This window comes from Callithrix jacchus, chromosome 5, assembly GCF_049354715.1.
Source record: "Callithrix jacchus isolate 240 chromosome 5, calJac240_pri, whole genome shotgun sequence".
NCBI lineage: Eukaryota > Metazoa > Chordata > Mammalia > Primates > Cebidae > Callithrix > Callithrix jacchus.
The window spans coordinates 158649175-158665862 of NC_133506.1; the positions used below are offsets into that span (position 1 = coordinate 158649175).

The following is a 16688-nucleotide window of genomic DNA, read 5'->3' on the forward strand; positions in this document are numbered from 1 at the left end:
GAATGATGTCCATGTCCTAGAACTTCGTGGAAGGCAGAACTTGAGTGGGAAACGAGGACATCGGCAGAAGAAATACATCCAAGCAACGAACTGCTCGAGCTGCTGCACAGCTTCTTTTAGATACTTACAGTAAAATGAAGGCAGAGAGAAATGATGTAAAAATGGAAGTTATAATGAAAAGGAAAGCAGAATGAAAAGCTTTGGAAAACTATCAGCCTGACCAGGTAAAGAATAAAAAAGTTTATTTATTTTTATTTTTTTATTTAAATAAATTTAAGTTTATTTATCTATTTATTTTTATTCTTTAGGAGAGAATACTAAGGTATGGCCAAGAGACATTTGCTAAGGAGATTCATATGGATAGAAGGAAGCCAGGTTCTACTCATCAAGACTATAGGACAATAGGCATTTCAAATATCTCCAAGGCAAGCTAGTACCTCAAGGGCAAGGTTTCCAGAGAGGCACCTACATGACCTCGACATTCACTGCCCTACACTGCCTTGGGACTCCACTCCTGGAATTCTGGTACAGCACCCCTCAGCTGCCCTGGGCATGGCTCAGGTGCTGAGGAGTGGCTTGACCTGCCACTCTACAAGGTACAAGCTATAAATCTTGGTAATATCCATATGGTGCTATTTCTGAAGGCACACAGAATGCAAGCGCTGTGGGGCCATGGTGGCCTCCATCTAGGTTTCAAAGCACGTTACAGACAGGCTGGAGCCCAGGCAAAGACTTGTCACAGGGTTAGTCACTGCAGAGAGTCCCTGCTAGAGCAATGCCTAGTGGAGCCATGGGAGTGGTGTGGCCCCTGAGACCATGAACCACAGGGTCACCAATGTCCAGCCTGGAAAAACAGCAGACCAAGACTCTAACCTGTGAGAGGTGCTTGGTGGACTGAGCCCAGAAAGGCCACAGCAGCAGGGCTGCCCTTATTAATATGGGTTAATGTCATCATCTCAGGAGTGAGTCTGTCATTATCACAGGACTGAGTTCAGTCCTCTCTTGTGAGTTCAGCTATCTCTCTGAGTTCAGCTATCTCTTGTGCACATTGTCACCATGTGATGCTTTCAGTCTTATTATGATGTAGCAAGAAGGTCCTCCCAAGACACATCTCCTTGCTCTTGAACTTCCCAACCTCCAGAACTATAAGCCCAGTTAACTTCTATTGTTTATAAATTACCCATTCTATGATACTTTATTATAGCAGCATGACGTGGACTAAGTCCCTTTACCATGATGACTTATGAATCTCTATCTCTATACCATATGACATCACATCACACAATGGAAAGAACATGGATTTGTGGCTTTAACAATACTTAGGTTCTGTAACGTAAATGAACATTTATTGAAAGTAAATTTTCCAGTTGTACAAGTTAAAAAACACACAATGAGAGAGGATCAGATGAATTTCTCATTCAACTCCTAAATTGGACCTGATCCAAATTACTAAGAGAATGCTCAGTCTAAGACTGAGTATAGAACAGGTTTCAATAAATGTTTATCAAAGTACATTTTAGAATCCCTGCCCAGGACAGGTATTAAAAGAAACAAATTCTGAGCTAAGTACTCAGGGGTTGGTAGTTACCTAACGTTTCTTCTCATAATTTACTTAACCGTTCTTTCCAAATAATTATCCCATTGCCTACTAAGTACATATTTGGTACAGCAGAATAAAACAAACAGGAGTGGTATATCGGAATAAACTGGCCTCTTCAAATAGCATCTCCGAGTCTTTCAAGGAGACATCCTACCTTAGAGGATATCAAAGTTTGTTTGAAATGGAAACAGCCTCTCCAAAACGAGTCTTCAAAGATTGCAAAGTACTACAGAAGAGCTTTAAATTGAGGCTTTTTTCCTGTGGTACCGTAAGTACAACAGATGGATCTTCATAATTAGCATCACATTTGCATTTTTGTCTCCACAAAAACGCTAATAATCTTAGAAGGAGAATTTAAAAGCATCATTCCATCATATTTTTATTGATCTTATTTATAATTTGTATGCCAAGTCTTCTTTATGATACCTATTAGTTTCAATCCTCTCCTGGGAGATGAACAAATTTACAAATGAGGAAATGAACAGAGTAGTTAGGAGCACAAACTTGAAAACGGCTTTAGGACGAGAACTCATTGGAAGGCCCCGATAAAGTGGAAGAAATCTTAAGATTCAGATACAGCCTGAAGTCCACCTATGTAATTAATCTCCTCCAACAGAGTAGGCCTACTTATCTTTTGTGTACGTTTCTATGAGGCTCCCATCCTCTCCCTGTGCACTGTAATTCCTACCACTCGGAACCATTTAGTTGAAAGGTGCTATGAAATAAGATAAATCATGGAACAAACTGTCCTCCTAGGCAAGCTCTCAAGCTCTCCTGATGTACAGCTGGAAACAGCTGTTGATGAACTATGGTGGGTGCAGGAGTTTAACAGATACCATTGGCAGAGCACAGAGTTAGCAGAGGCCCTAGGACATTCAGCATGGGACAGTATACCCTGAGAGAACTAGGCCAGTGTAAACAAAGATCATGTCCCAGCCGTGTACCACAGCCAACATTGTATCTGAGGATCTCAGTGATCCTCACAGGTTCCCTATGAGGCTGACATCATCCCCATTTTGTAGACAGAGAAACTAACATTTAGGAAAGGAAACCATATTGCCCAAAGTGCTCTAGTTAGTGGCAAAGTGGTATTTTCATTTAGGTCCCATCCAACACCAAACTTCACCATACTAAGTGGACTGCCATTTTGACTTGTCAACTATATGCAATCAATTTGTTCTGGTAAAGGTTTTGCTTTAATTTGCCCATATCCAATCCCTCATAATCAATAATATAACTTTGCAAGTCACCTGAATAGGGATTAGGAGTGTAATCAATGACCATGAAACCAAAACCATAAACTGGCCCACAGGGAAATTGAGCCCTTGACCTTACGCTCTCCAGAGCTGAATTCTAACCAACTCAGTTAATTAGCCACACACTACTAAATGAACAAATCAGAGCCCAAATCCTTTCAAACCACAAATCTAAGTCAGCCCTGTATAGGAACACAGAGTTAAATAAGTACTGATTTTTTTTCATATCAGATGGGTAATGTGCCAACATCCTAATAAGGCTAAAGGAGGCACATGTCACATTATGGTAAAACTCACTACCACGCTTATGAACCACGAAAGGATCAGTATGCACTGATTTTGAGTGTGCCTCATTTAGTACAGTGCAGACGCTCTTGAGTATCCCAAAACAGATGAAATTATAAGGGACAATTTCATAACCTTTTTTTTTGTAACTTTCTCTTGCTGTTCATAATGCCTATACTTTGATATATCTTTTTTATTTAAATTGATGTATCTAACTTAGGAATCCAGTCTTTAAGAAGATCCTGGTCAAACTGCCTATTTTTCATCAGACTCATTTAACTCCACCCCATAGGTAAGATCAGGTCTTGAATTCTTGAGTTGGAGAGTACTCCATGGAAGATACTGTGTGTCCTAGATGAAAAGCAGTAATCTAACCAGTAAGATCTGTAAGCCCAGAGAGCCTGAAAGAAGAATCCCCTTTTCCTCACCTGTTGCTACTGGACTTCAGTCCTCTTAAACAACACACGGAGTATACTCTGCACCCAAGACTCAGCCTCACCCAGTGGCACCAAAGTCACTCAAGGGTTGAGTTCTCACAGAGCAAGAGAGGAGCAGGGAAGGATGTAAGAAGAAGGAGTTACATCCTCGATCTAGTATAGTATTGGGGCCATTGCTCTTCTCTACCTCCATAAATTATTGATAATTTTGAAAAGTCTAGAAAGTGAGAAACAGAAAAGATAAGGGGAAATTATAAGAAAAAGGGAGGGAATTCATATAAGATATTCTTCCATTCCTTTTTCCTCGGTCCAGACCCTTCACATAGTCCTCCCATCTTCCCTGTAACTCCTTGACCCAGAATATCTGTGCTCCCCTCTTCCCAAACTCCTAATCCCCTTCATTGTAGCCAGGCATCAAGTCAAATCAATCACACATTCAGAACTGTGGGAGTCTCTTCCCACTTCTCAGGGGTGGCGGTAAGGCATAGATCTCAAAGCTACAGAGTTTCAGTAAGAGCAGATTTGTTGCTTGCATTTAAATTTTTGGAAGCCTCACTTCTCACAGAAATAATCTTTTCCAAGATGACTCAGTTCGATAGCACTGTTATTCAGTGTACATTTTGTGCTAAGTACGCTCTTGTCTGTCGGCCTCAGATCCTACATGTCATAGTATATTCTGAGGCCCAAACAAATACCTTATGGAACACGACCTGCTTCTATGTGGGAGCTTTGTCTGTACTGCCTCATGCATATTTATTATTAGGTAGGAAAGTGGTGAAGTTTGCAAAATAGAGAAAGATACTTTAAAGAGGCAGGAACAAGGTTATCTAAAGAATCTGGTGCATTGGCTAAATCATGTAATTAAGAAAAGTAAGAGCAGACATTAGAAACAACAGAAATTCATCATTCCCATTCTACTTTCATTTTCTGTAAACGCTGTACGACTTAATGTACAAAATGGTGGCAGCTCTGGATTTAAATATGGAAAAGCCTCATTAACAGAAATCACATGGCTATAATGCTTTTTAACAGAATTTTTGGTTGTCCAAACTATCATTCATGAGAGAACTCTAAATTCAGACTGGTGAAATGCACTTTTAATTTACTGATATTAATCCAACAAGATCATTTGGAAATATTTAAAATGCCTATAACAGGAATCGTTTACCGGAAGACTATAATGAATTATTGAACGTGCTTTTTTCAGGACAAAACTAATAGTAATACTCTATTTTGTAAAGGGGATTAAATTTGCAATGAAAGGAACTTACTGGGGAACCTGGCCAATTGAAAGCTGGCAAAACAATGTGAGCAGATGCATTAGGAGTCATCTGATCTGGGAAGATAATCCCAACGCTGTCAGACCTTCTAAAACTGCCTCAGCCATGTCCATGCAGAAATGGAAACTTATTCCTAGTCTGCAACTTTAACAGGGCAAGGGAGGCGCTACTCGCCTCCCAAAGTGGGGAAGCTTTTCCACTGCGTCTCTGCTGCATGGGCCGCCAGCCCTCACAGATACAGATGTCCACATCAGCCGTGAACTGATATCTGCTCCGAAAGGCCAGCGATATTCCTTACTACATTTCACGACTGTTACTCGAAATATGCACTAAACACGTTTGTGTAAAATGTACTCAAATGGTAAACCAAAGACATTAACACCTCATTCTAAACCTGACAAATTAATAAAGTAGTTTTTCCTTATACAGTTATAAAGGTTTAGCGTTATAATAAAAAATGTCCTAATTTGTCTTGGCCAAGGGTGTGAATGGATATGAAATGAGAAAATACGAAAAAGTAGTATCGATAGGAAAAGTATTTTCCAACATTGCAATTGTGCTTTTCCCACAATATTATTTACAGAAGTAGATTTGCAACTTTGCCATTTGAAAAATATTGTAACTGTGAAACAGTTAACATTCAATTTAAAGTTTAGGATTTAAAATGAGCTGAAGTTTATGCAACAGACTTCCTTACCTTTAATTTATACGATGGAACTTATTTTCAGGGCAGAACATAAGAAATATATACAGATTGAGCAAATCATCCAAGCAACTATGATTTCATTATTGTGGATACCACTGGAGACCACACTGAAAACTGAGTGCTATCAACTCAACCTCGAGATTTAAAAGTCACAATATCTGTGACTCAGTTGCCACGTCCATCCAAGGTCAATGGTTAAGGGTTCAATGATTCTGAAAGTAGCAAAAAAAAAAAAAAAAAAAAAGGAATTTCAAACTAAGATAGCATAGTTGGCTAATTTCCACCAGCTTTGCATCAGACTTACCCTCCCTGGCTTCCTCCTATAACATCTCATTTATCCACAAATACTTATCTGGCAATCTTATGCATTTGGAACACAACTGAGAATCAATTAGTCAAGTCACAAAAATCAAGCCATAAAACTCTTTGCTCTCCCTTGGAGAAGAAACTCATACACCATCAATTTCATAGAATATTTGCTTTTACGCTTTGCCTAAAAATATTACAAATTTGGCTTTCTAAATCCAAAGAATGTTGGATACCAGAAATAAATGGGGTTAGGACTTGTTATAGATCCTATTAGGGCAGAGATACAATAGCAGACAAAATAGGAAATCTGTTAAAACTGACCAAAGCTTAAAAAGCACAATATTCTGGGGATACTGCAGTAAGAGCTAATATAACTCAATGGGTTTCACCGGCATCACGGTGTTACATTCCCGGTAGAAGAGCTGACGTCCATTCTGATGTCTGATTCATTCAGAAAGTTCCTATTTTGTTTGGTTTGGTCAGTTTAATGAGTTAGAAAAGTGCTAATCCATTCTAGAAGCTATCCATTTAAAAGGCTTAAAAGAATATGAATATGTATGTGTGTGTGTGGGTGTGTGATATATCTACCTAGATACAGCTATATAAAGAGATACTTGTATCTCTGTCTAGCCGTGCTTAGATTCTAAGAACTTTAAGCCGATTTTGCCTGCACTCAGCGGGCGCTGCTAGTACCTCCAGGTGTACTAAGTGCTGCCTGCACTCAGCGGGCGCTGCTAGTACCTCCAGGTGTACTAAGTGCTGCCTGCACTCAGCGGGCACTGCTAGTACCTCCAGGTGTACTAAGTGCTGCCTGCACTCAGCGGGCGCTGCTAGTACCTCCAGGTGTACTAAGTGCGTGGCTTCTTGATCTGAACCATTAAACAGTGAGGTTTTGGTAGAGGCGTGAACTAAGTGAATACCGTTTCTGTAGGTCAAGAACAGTCGCATATCAGCCATTTCATACGGCTCCAGCTAATATTATTATGGGACATTTTGTGATCTGTATAATTTTCCCATAGAGTATTTTACTTAGTTCAATTATAAAATTAAATTAGACTATAAACATACAGTAACTGAGCAGTAGGGACCCTGACCTGAAAAGAAAAATGTGATTAATGTCACAATAGAAGTTAAAATAATAAAACAAAAGCTTATATTTAAAAGGTCACATATTAGGACCCTCAATTATCACAAATTTACCATGAAGAGTTCTATTCTAACTCACACTAAAACTAGGCAATATTTTTTTTTTTTTTGAGACGGAGTTTCACTCTTGTTACCCTGGCTGGAGTGCAATGGCGTGATCTCAGCTCACCGCAACCTCCACCTCCTGGGTTCAGGCAATTCTCCTGCGTCAGCCTCCCGAGTAGCTGGGATTACAGGCACACACCACCATGCCCAGCTAATTTTTTGTATTTTTAGTAGAGACAGGGTTTCACCATGTTGACCAGGTTGGTCTTGATCTCTCAACCTCGAGATCCACCCCCCTTGACCTCCCAAAGTGCTGGGATTACAGGCGTGAGCCACCGCGCCCGGCCACTAGGCAATATTTTATTTCTACTCTCTGAAGGACAGCTGGATTGTAAACACCAGTTGCTGGCTTATGAGTGCCCAGGAATCGTGCACTGAGGCTAAAATGAAACTTGTCCAGTTATTCTCCCAGTCATGAGATCCATTTTGTTTATTTACTTAGAAAGGGGAAGAGGTGTGATTAAGAATCACTTACATGTCAATGGAAGATATTATTAAGTTTTTCATATTTCTGGTAAAAACCAGAAAACCTGAACTTTTGTTTTATTCTGCAGCAACTAAGATACTGGGTGACTAATCAAGGTAACGGAAAAACATCGACTGGCATTACGATTTTCACACAAGTCAACTGATTTCCAAGCTGGGATATGCTTTGTGATTTAGGAAGATCAGGCTTTATAATCATTGATAACCTTTTCTGAGAAACAATTGACCCATAGTCAACCTGTTACATAATCTAACCAAAAAAAGAAAACTGTTTCACAACTACCACGAAACCAAACGTGCACTATTGTAAGCTATTAGATGAGCTTGTTTTGAAGTCAAATGTATGTTGTTCAGAAGATTCAAGTAGTACATTTGGAAAGTACATAAAGGCTGTTTATAACAAAGCATGGCCTTATAATGATTAAAAATTCCTTACATGTCCCATCAGCATATATCTCTACTGTTAATTTTCTTTTTAATAAGTCTCATAAAGTAGACTGAACCAAATAGATTCTCCTTTCCTGGTCTTTTTTAAAGTGTTATCAAGTTACACCCTTTGCTAATATTCCTAAAGATCTAAAGATTCAATTATATCCATGTAATTCCAGTTAAATATTATGAGAAAAATCCTGTCTAACCATAGTAATAAAACTATAGGAAACAGAAGTGTAAAACTACAGGAAATGTGTGTATGTGTGTGTGTGTGTGTGTGTGTGTGCGCGCACACGTGCATATCCATATGTGTTGCTCTTTTGAGAATAGATGAATTTAAAAAATATTTCTGGACCAGGGCCATGAACTGAATGAACATGATCTTCATGAAGCCGCAAGAGGAACGCTACACTTTACAGAAACAAAAACTTTCTATAGAAAATTTGTTATGTACAGCTATATCAAGGTAAAAAGATAAAAAGAAAGAAAGAAAAAAAGAGAGAGGAGTATATAACAGAGAGTTTAAATGAGGTCAACAGAATTACACCAGCTGGTCTCACTCCCCACTGGGCTGCAGGGGGAAATGAAGCAATCCACAGGACACAGGTTTAATCCAGACAAGCCTTCACAGAAAAAGAAAATCAACACAGCAAATTGCACTGAAAAACAATCTTCAGCCAGTCCAAATTATGGAGTAATAAAAGAACTGAATATCTGAAATGTTTGCCGTTCAAAGAGAAATTCTTACATACTAAGCCAGTTAGCCCAGGTTTTGATACAAAATCACCAAATTCAGAAATACCGCCTTCAACTTAAAGAAGAGAAGCGGGGAGGGGGGGGTCACACATTGGTGAATGCAAATATAAAATCACAATTGCCTATATTACAATAATTCCTTAAAAATGTGGAGTGGAGCAGTAGGGAGATGCTTCTCTCTTTACAGATCCCAGTGCAGTCTCACATGTCTGTCGGAGTGCGGGGTGACAGGAGGACTTTGTGCAGGGCTCTGCTAGGCTCATTATGATGATACTCAGACACCGGGCGTCTCACACACGTTCCTCTCTGCTGCCTCATTCAAACACCGCAGTTAAGATGCTGAAGACTGTAATTCAAGCTAAAGGAAGAGTCGCAAGAATAATGGCCAATGCATAAATTTAGATGTGAAAAACAGACATCTCCATTGACAGTGTGATTGGGACAGACACTCCATTTAAAAACAGGGCATCCCAGTCCTTTTCCCTTTATAATGCCCTCCTCTTGCTTAGCTGGCTCTGTTCTCTTTAGTTCTGTACCATCTTCTGGTTTTGTCCATCTGTCTCAGTTTCCCTCCCCCAGAGAGTGTGACCTTATTGCTACTTGTGCCAGAGGCAGCCTGGGAAAAACTGAGATGCCAGGAACAAAGAGGCCTCCCTATAATCCTGACCTTTCAAAAGCTTTTTATGAACACTTGGCATGAAGAGAAGCCTGCTGACTTCACTCACCTGCATGCACCAGGCAGAAGAGCACACAAGGCTATTCTTTTTTTTGGTCTTACCCTCAGAGTGGGGTCATTCTTCCATCTAACAGAATACATTTTCACTGGCTTTACTTGAAGAACTACATTTAAGTGATGGCATGGCAGTTATGGCTTAAAACAAGCCTAATTTATTCAAATAAAATATCTAAGCAATATTTCATTGAATTTACATTAGAGCAAAAGAATAAAAGATATCATCTGGCAAATTAAGAAGGATGAATGGAGCTGTATCAATTTTTGGCTTATGCAGTATTTCTATTATGAGTAGACTTGAAGTATATCATGACGGGCATTGAACTCATGCAGTACCTTTTGTCTAAAAATAGAGAACCCTTTATCTCAAAAAGCAAATAAAATACTTCATGTGTCATGTTTTTTATAATATTTAAATTTTTAAAAAATTACATGGATTGTCTCATTTAAATTTCACTAAAATATTCAACATTGGCGAGGCAAGTATTAGAACCCCAGCTATGGAATACAGACGGATAGAAGCAGCAGCTAAGTGAAAATCAGGCCACACCATTGGTAAGGGAGCATTCCTACTCCTACCCGTGACTAACCACTGGATACGAAGTGATTCCCTTGCCTTCCCTGGGTAGGTAGTCCATACATTCGTTCTTTAACTCAACAGCATGGGTGTGAGTTGAACGAGACAGACAATTAGGGCAATGTTTACCATGACTGGAGAAAGAATTCAATAAGCAAGTCATGTTCGTGATATGGTTAAGGAAAAGAAGAATCTAACTTTTTTTTTTTTTGAGACGGAGTTTCACTCTTGTTACCCAGGCTTGAGTGCAATGGCGCGATCTCGGCTCACCACAACCTCTGCCTCCTGGGTTCAGGCAATTCTCCTGCCTCAGCCTCCTGAGTAGGTGGGATTACAGGCACGCACCACCGTGCCCAGCTAATTTTTTCTATTTTTTAGTAGAGACGAGGTTTCACCATGTTGACCAGGATGGTCTCAATCTCTTGACCTCATGATCCACCCGCCTTGGCCTCCCAAAGTGCTGGGATTACAGGCTTGAGCCACCGCGCCCAGCCAACTTTCTCTTCAATAGAGTTCTAGCTCATCGGCCACCAGAGAAAAATGGGATAAGGCCAAAGTCGAAGTCAGGCCCAGGGGTTTTGAGTGGACACACAGACTTCCTAAGATTTACTTCAATTGAGTTCTTTTCTTGCATCCCCTGGGCAAATGCAATTGATTTCAGAATTACTGAGTGCTTTGGATGGTCCAACCCAGTTTCCCTTCATCCCTGGGGATAATTAAGAGCTGATTTCTGATTCTCAAGAAAAATGAAGAATTGAAGGAATATTAGATCTCAAACTACCAGTATAATCTTCTAATTTGTCTTATCATAAAGTATTATATTTCTATAGGACAGGTAATAATCCAAAAAATGAAACTAAGATGATCAAAACCTATAGTTAATACTTTAAAATACAATCCAACACCATTTGATCTTCTGGGTTGGTGGCACTCCAATTTATTCTCTCTAATGTTTCCTTAAGAGTATAATCAAAGGATGACTAGGTAAGAGCTGGGTTCCATTTTGGTACTTAATTCTTTCTGTAATTCCATTTTAGCACCACTGAATTATCATTAGTGCTTTAAAGAGCTGCCTTTTGTGGATAGAATAAATTTATTATTACATGTATTCATCACTTTTGTCTTCTTACTGATATGTTTAAGGAGCAGAGATACAATATTTTCATCCAATAGGTCACAGTGCCTATAATTGCTGGCATTCTAAACTCATCTGGAAAAATAAATGTTGTTACTATATTATTGTAGATTGTAGAGTGTCCTTCACTTTTTTACTCTCATTATTTTCACCTCGGAGATTCTGTCAATGAAAGTCAAGTGTCCTTCCACCCAGTGAGGATACAGGGGGGAGAAGCTGTCTTTGAATCAGAAAATGTGCCCTTACCAGACACTAAATCTGCTTGTACATTGGGTCATGGGCTTCCCAATCTCCAGAATTGTGAGAAAGAAAGTTTTGTTGTTTAGAAGCCACCCTGCCCTACACACACACACACACACACACACACACACACACACTCACACACACACACACACCCAAGTCAAGTGGTTTCAGCTGTTTCATATTTAAATCATTTAACAAAATGTCCTGGGCTCCCAGAGCACACAGAACACTTCCCCTGGAGCAGCTACAGCTGGGCGGGCCACAGCCTCTCACCCTGAGCTGCAATCTGCGTTAGTCATGGAAGAACACAGGGAGTGAAAAAGTGGAAGTTTCACAGCATGCTCTGAAATAATGGAATATGAAGATACACACTGCTCCGATCAAAGAAGAAAAGGTATGACTTGTTTTCCACATACCATCAATTTTTGTAGCGTAAAAATACCTAAATCATTTGAATCCCAAATCCCATTTTCCATTTTGTCAAAAACAATGACTTTTATTCTAAACTGCCAAGAGTTTCATTAGTTCTAGAGAGAGTAGACATGCTTATCACAGCAGCAATGACTCCTGCTCAGAAGCCTGAGGAAGAGAAATGGTTTATGAGGACAATAACCTGATTTTATTTCACCGGGGAACAAGGCTTTCGAGTCTCTTGTTGCTTCTCACAGTCAATGTAATGTATTTATCAAATGCTGCAAAGTGATTACTTCATCTGCTCCAGTCATCAGAGGCAAATAAGATTACCATGTGAGACAGCAGAGAAAGAGTTGTTTTTTCTAACCACATTAAAGCACACAGCCCACACTGTTTAATTGAACAAAACACATAGGAAACAAATAAAGAAATTTAATTAACTTTCTGATGAACCATGTTACGAATATGGAAACACATTTGTTTGAAATCCATATCATCGCCAACTAAACAGGACACAAATATATTGACTCTTAGAGTTCTGACTGCCAGAGGCTGGAAGCGCTAAGAGCTGGAATGTGTTACTCAGAGTGGTTAACAAGGAAATAGAAACAATCCAGTAGCAAGAAAGAGAAGGACACAAGCTTCCTGAGGGCAAAAGCCATTATTAACTTATTTGGTCTCACATCTAGACAAGTGTCAGTTTCTTAAAAGTGCCTATTAACCAACCTGAGCCACGTCTTCCTGGGGATAATTTGCAGACTAATTTGAGCCTTTTGGAGATAAATATATTTGTTGGTCCAAACTTGAGAGGATTGTTTAGAAAATAACAATTCAAGGATTTGACTTTACTCCCAAATCTGGAAAACGCTGATATTAGATAGCAGAAATACAGAATTTCACTTCTGATAAATTGGGAAAAGTCAAGAGGTCTATGAATTTCCTGGCTTGAAGGAAATTAAACAAACAAATTCTTTACAAAATATTAATACATTGCATGAAATAATATATAATTAGAACAATATCTTATGACCAAGTGGGGTTTATCCCTGGAATGCAAGGGAATTAATGTAATTCACCATATTAATAGATTTTTGACAAAGATGTCACAGAAATTCGAGGAGGGAAGACAGAGACTTTTCCACAAATGATGCTGGATCAGCTAGACATCTCTATGATAAAAAACAAAAGAACCTCATACTACATCCAAAAATTAAATGAATTATGAATCTCAACATAAGAGCTAAAATGTTAGAAGAAAACACAGGAAAAAATATTTGTGATATTAAGTTCATTAAGCACAAATGATAAAAGAATGATAAAATGGGTTTATCAAAATGAAAAATCTTATATTTGAAAAAACGCAATTAAGCAAACAAAAATAAAAGGAACATACTAGGAGAATATCTTTGCAATACATATGTCCAACAAATAGCTTGTATCTACAATATATAAAGAACTTTTACAATTCAAGAAAACAATCTAAAAATGAGTAAAAGATTTGAACAGACACTGTGCACAAGAAGGTATACAAATGGGCAGTAAGTACGTGAAAGGAAGTTCAACATTACTAGTTATTCAGGAAATGTGAATTGAAATCCCAATGAGACATCACTACACACTACTAGTCTGGCTACAGTTAGAAAGGCTCACAATACCAAGTGCTAGGAAGGAGGTGGAGCAAGTAGATCTCTCATACAATCCTGGTAAAAATGCAAAATCATCCAGATACTTAGGAAAGCAGTATGGCAGCTTCCTGTAATATTAAAGGTACACTTACCGTATAACTCTGCAGTCCATTTCTGTTTGCACAAAGGCAAAACCGCAATGACAAAAAGCAGGTATGTGATAAAGGGAGAAGGTGACTTGGTGACTTTTTAAGACGAGGGAACTGTTGTATATTTTGACAGTGATAGTGGCTAAACAATTGAATAGCCAAAATTCCTCAGGCCATACCCTTAAAATAGGGGAATTGTACTACATAAAATAATACCTTAATAATAAATAAAAGTTAAAATTACATAAATATTCCTATTTATCCACTGCCTGTTGGAATTATAGAAAAGAACATAGAAAATGGCCACAGAGTAACACAGTGAAATTAAGATTTTGAGAATAGAGTGATCAGAAATATGGATCCTAAAATGTCAAGTCCAGCCCAAATAAACTACCTTTTACCACTATAAATGTCATCCAGGAGCTATTCTTATATTCTGGGGGAAAGTGTTATAACCTGTAAGTCAGTAATAACAGCAGATTCTGGGTACATTCAACTACATAACGGAGAAACAGCTTAATCCTGTAACAGATTTCCAATGACAGTTTGCCATTAGTAAACCTTGAATAAGGGGAGAGAAAAGGATGGGAGGGGTGAAGAATGGAAGAAAGAGAGCTAAAAAGGAAAATGAGAGAGGAATGCCAACCAGGAGAAAAAATAGCCGACAAAAACCACAAAACAAAACCAAGCACAACAGTAGAAAAGCACCTGCTAGGAAAAACGGTTACGGGCAAAGCAGAGGAAGAACTGAGCAATACAGACAGACACAATCTGGGAAAACCAAAGATGTGGGAAGGAATGCCGGGGTCAATGAAAGCAAGCAAGCCGGGTGTGGTGGCTCACACCTCCAGTCCCAGCACTGCAGGAGGCTGAGGCGGGTACATCACTTTTGGTCAGGAGCTTGAGAATAGCCCGGGCTACATGGCAAAACTCCTTCTCTACAAAAAATACAAAAAAATTAGCCAACACTGTGGCCTGCACATGTAGTTGCAGCTACTCAGGAGGCTGAGATGGGAAAATCACCTGAGGCCAGGAGAGGCTGCAGTCAGCCGGGCAACAGAGCAGTATCTTGTTCCAAAAAAAAAGGCAGGCAGAGTCAGACACCAAGTGCAATGGATGGAGAGAGAAAAAATAACTACAAACAAGGAAAGAAAAAAAGGAGGGTTAGGAAGTCCACATTTGAATGGGAACAGGAGACATGAGACTTCCAATATATTATTTTGTTGTAAAATTAAAATATTGTAAGGAAATACCAAAGAAATAACTTGAAGAATTACCTTCCAGCTGTTTTCAACGTACTTTTTTTACTCCTATGAAATGTAACCTTCCTGGGGCCTTTTAAAATCTTACTTGCCTCTCTTCAATGTAAATAACTCAGTTTAAGGTATGGTTTCCCTTCCAAGGAGTTTTAATTTATACATTTTAATAACTTTCTTCAAGGCTTTCAAAATGTCCATGAAATGACTTCCTATTACAAGACAGAGGGACAGCAGGGAGATTGATTATAAAGACTTGCCTGTGTTCTGGTTCCAGGTCTGTCCGTAATAGTTGGACAAGTTTCTTAGTGAGTGTGTCTGTGTGTCTGTGTGTGTGTGTCTGTGTGTGTGTGTCTGTGTGTGTGTGTATGTGTGTGTGTGTGCGCGCATGCATGCATGCGTTGTGTGTGTTAACAAGCCAGTTTTCCAGTTCCATTTACTTCACTCTGTTTTCTTTCTCCCTTACTCCTTCCTGTTTTCATTCATTTCCTTAATTCTATTTCATGCTTTTACCTCTCTCTTTCCTTCCCTTCTTTTTTCTCCCTTCCAACAAATCTGAGAACATGTGGAAGGTTGATCACTGTGCCAGCTGCCAGGGACACAAAGCCGCAAGTGGTTCTACCCTGCTCAGGATCTGGGCTGGCTGGAAGGGAGCTAATTCTTCAGTCATTTTCAATGCTTTAACATTAAGGAGAAACCATGATTGACTGTTGTATCCTGCAATATTAATCTTTGAAAGCAAGACTTTCTTTCCTATGGGAATTTAAACCTTTGGGACACAACATTTTTCTTAGTTATACACTCTTATTTGCCTCCCCATTCCCTAATGTCCTGTCTTCACAGTTCAGTTTGGAATTTTAAAACTCAGCCTGACAAGACAGCCTGAGGGTCCCGCAAAGCTGAAGCTATAAACATGATCATGTGAACTTAGGGATAATCATTTGTGGCAACAACAGAAACTCCAGCAACCTAAAACATAAACAGCTTCAGCAAAATGTGCCTCATTTGAGCAGGGGTATGGTGTGTAAGAAATTGCTAACTAGGTTTCACAATATCCTAACTGGTGTTGACATATCAGCATACCTTACAACTCTTCTAGATTTCCACAATTATTATAAAGAACGTGGAATAAGAGGATTTTTTTTAACAAAAGATACATATCTTTTTATTTTAATCCCTCCCCTTCTTAACGTACTTTACACAATTCAATTAATGCCTTGAGCATCTACGGAAACTTCTCTTCTCATGCTATGACTGATCTCTGCAAATCAGCAGGTGTTTCATCCAAAAGCTCATATCATAGGATGCTTGGTAGTTTAATTGCTACAACCCTTAAAACATGACAGGCTCAAGAAAGAGCATAGCTCACACCTTCCTTAGCACAAGTCAAGGTTCAAGAATCCAATGGTTTAATACCTAAAGGAAGATAATTAAAAGAGCTCTGATCAAATTACTTAATAAGAACCCCAGTCCTTTCCTTAGTCTCAAGAGGTGACACAACAACCAAGAACCATGGTGGAAATATTAAAAGTGCTGGCTTTTGCACAATGTGAGCATTGGTCTAAGCTTGAGAACAGAAAACAACCCAAACAGGCAGCTGGCACAGGATTTCTTAAAGAGCAATAGTGGGTTCTTTCAAGTTACTTGGTACAGAACCCAGAACAACATGTGTGTGTACTTAATAAACAGTATTTGATGGCAAAACAAATGCAAACATTGTTGGCTCTTTTGAGAGTCATGCTCCTTAATGACTTGAAC

The 16688-nt window shown here is 39.0% G+C and overlaps 1 protein-coding gene and 1 non-coding gene across 5 annotated transcripts in view; both read right to left on the reverse strand.

The window, feature by feature from the left end:
* Positions 1-16688, reverse strand: part of LHFPL6 (LHFPL tetraspan subfamily member 6) — a 264546-nt gene that overhangs the window by 101354 nt on the left and 146504 nt on the right. The window lies entirely within an intron of this gene.
* Positions 3082-3180, reverse strand: LOC118154413 (small nucleolar RNA U13). Its single transcript, XR_004744273.1, has one exon. It is a non-coding gene; the product is annotated as a small nucleolar RNA U13 (small nucleolar RNA).